Consider the following 2,877-nt stretch of genomic DNA (forward strand, 5'->3'; position numbering starts at 1 on the left):
GAACATTTAATTGTGTACGGTATGTGTGATTGAGGAGCATGCGAGCGTGTATGTTTGATGTGTCTACTGGCTTTTGTGTCTTTCTTTCTGTCTGTCTGTCGGGCCTTATAGGATGACAGTTACAATATTAATTTTAATTAATTTTGACATTTAGCAGACGCTTTTAATCCAAAGCGATTTACAATTACGGTACGAATTACAGGGACATTCCCCCTGGAGTAACTGAGGGCAAAGTGCCTTACTCAAGGGCACACTAGTAGTGGTGTGGTTTCAGGCGGGATTTGAACTCACAACCTTCCGATCACAAGTCCAACTCACTATCCACTAGACCACCACTACCCCAATATGCGGTTGGCAAAGACATTTTGGCAATGTATTGTCAATAGCAAAGCATATCTACTATAGATAGATAGATAGATAGATAGATAGATAGATAAATAGATAGATAGATAGATGGTTGTGAGGTTGAGAGTGGTATAGTTGGGTGTTGAAGTGGTTGAGAGTGGCTTCAGTGGGGTAGAACTGGTAGCCAAGAGAGTGCATTGTTGAGTAATCAGAATGTGTTCTGCAGGTTTCCTGTTGTTTTTATATAAGAGTCCGGAAAGTTCCACGGCAGTTGCAGTAACAAAAGGGCTCTAGGAATGTTGGCCTAAAATCAACATTCCACCATGTTAACCAGATGAGACGATTTGGGGCTACAGAAAGCATGTTGAAGAACAATATGTGGACTTGTTTAAGCAATCTCTCTTTATGTCTATCTGTCAGTCTTTATTTAGCTTGAACCTTGCGAAACCTGCGCAGGTTGTCATGGAGACAACAAACGGGTAGTGGTGGTGGTTATGGACAGGATGTGACGTCAGAGCGTGCGGTGTGGGAGCAGGGGGTAGTGAGAGAAGGCTTCTGGCTAGGTGAGAAGTTTACATAGGCCCAGCAGGAAATGCAGGGGGGAACATGTTACAACTGAGTCACAGAAACACTGTAACAATTCTGCAGTAGAATGAACCCATATCTCTCTATCTATTTGTCTGTCTTGTGTGCAATATTGTGCAATAGACATGTGTGTGCATCTTACAGTGTTACTCAAATACAATGAGCTGCTGTATCTGTGGCAGTTGCAGAACAAAAGAACAAAAGTCATTCACGCTTCTACCTGCTACCGACCTGTATGGTCGAAGGGGGTGAACCACATGTTTCTCTCTTAACACTCTTTCATTTCCTTTCTCACTGTTATACAAATATATAATTTTGTCAGTTCTTATCCCTTTTGCACATTCATGCAAAACATTACAAATGTTGGAACATACAATTTTTTTTAGCACCTACCATTTCTACACAGTTTATATGACAACAATAACATTTGTCCAGAAATATTAGTTTCTAATATCAGAGTTGAAAACAAGTAATTTCTCCATGCGTGTTTCTCTAAATGGTACACATACAGGGCTCAGCCACAGGGGAAGGTCCAGGACACCTGACAGTCTGGTCTTTTAGAAAGGCATTTGATGCAAATCTAGGTTATATTATATTATACAACAGTTAGTTCCGACCAAGTCATTTGATTGGATTTGATTGGACAAGAGGCATTCCATGAGTGCTGATATACAGTATAACAGCACTGGGACTTTATGTATCACTCCGCCGCACAGATGTTCTACTAAATGACCGTTAATTAGACTACATGTTTGTGTTCAGGTTACTAGGCAACAGTCCATTTGAAGTTCAGTTGCGGGACTATTTTTTGTTTATTTTTATGATTAAATAAACAAACAAATCATAATCTGTTGTCGCTTATTACTGTTAACTAATAAATGGCGCTGTAGAACTGTTGTATAAAAGCAATATCACACTCAAGGTCGTGCTGTTATACTGAATATCAGCACGGCTGTGATTGCCTGCGGCCTCGTACCTATGACCGAATCACAGCTCACAGCACTTACTTGTTCTGTGTTCATATTATGGCCATTTGACTCCACAGGCTGGGGTGTGTTATTTGGCATCATGGAGGCTTCTTCAAAACTTTAATTTCTCCCAGGAAAATGTGGTTGCTAGCTATGGTATCAGGTCCCTCCCTGGCAGCTCTACTGTAGCCTACAGACACTGTCAGTGCCTTACAGAACCAATGCTTTTTACTGCATGACCGACACTAGAAAGAAGAGGAGAAAAGGAAAGAAAGAGAGAAAAAGAAGAATGAGATACTTCTACAGTTAAGGAGGGGTAGAAAAAGGAGGAATTCTTCGTTTCCACGACGCCCCCTTTCGGTATGTTAGCTTTGTCTTCTCTTTCCATTTATTTATTAATATCTAATGTATCTTTTAATGTTAGTTGATGAATCTATATATTTGTATATATTTGCATATTTACTTAAATCGTATAGTATTTTTTATATTATTTTGTTATTTTGTTTATCTTTGTGGACTGTATGGCTTATTCTTGTTTTATTATGTCGTTTATATTATTGCTATTGTGTTTTATTGATTACTATTGTTTTTTTGTTTTTTTCATGCTGTGTGGATATTTTAAAGCACTTCGAGTTGCAAAGTTTGCAGGAAAAGTGCTTTTCAAAGAAATATTATTATTATTATTATTATTATTATTATTATAATGCCAATGCTATGACACTAAGGTACCCAGCAAACACAGCCAAGTTGTTGCCTGTGTGTTAACCTCCTGTGAGGTTGCAACGTTGTTAGAAGGTAGCCAATGAAATGCTACTTTAATACTACTGAGGGTCGCGACAACGTAACTGCGAAGACTTTAGCCTTTAGCCCATCTGGTAGGCTTCCAACATGTTGCCACACTACAGCCGACTATTCCGAGAATGTTGTCCACAACCTCACCACAGCCTAACTTCAAGGTTCAACTGTGTTTGCTGGGTAT

The sequence above is a fragment of the Nansenia antarctica genome (genome assembly GCF_963989245.1).
Source record: "Nansenia antarctica genome assembly, chromosome: 1".
Taxonomy (NCBI): Eukaryota; Metazoa; Chordata; class Actinopteri; order Argentiniformes; family Microstomatidae; genus Nansenia; species Nansenia antarctica.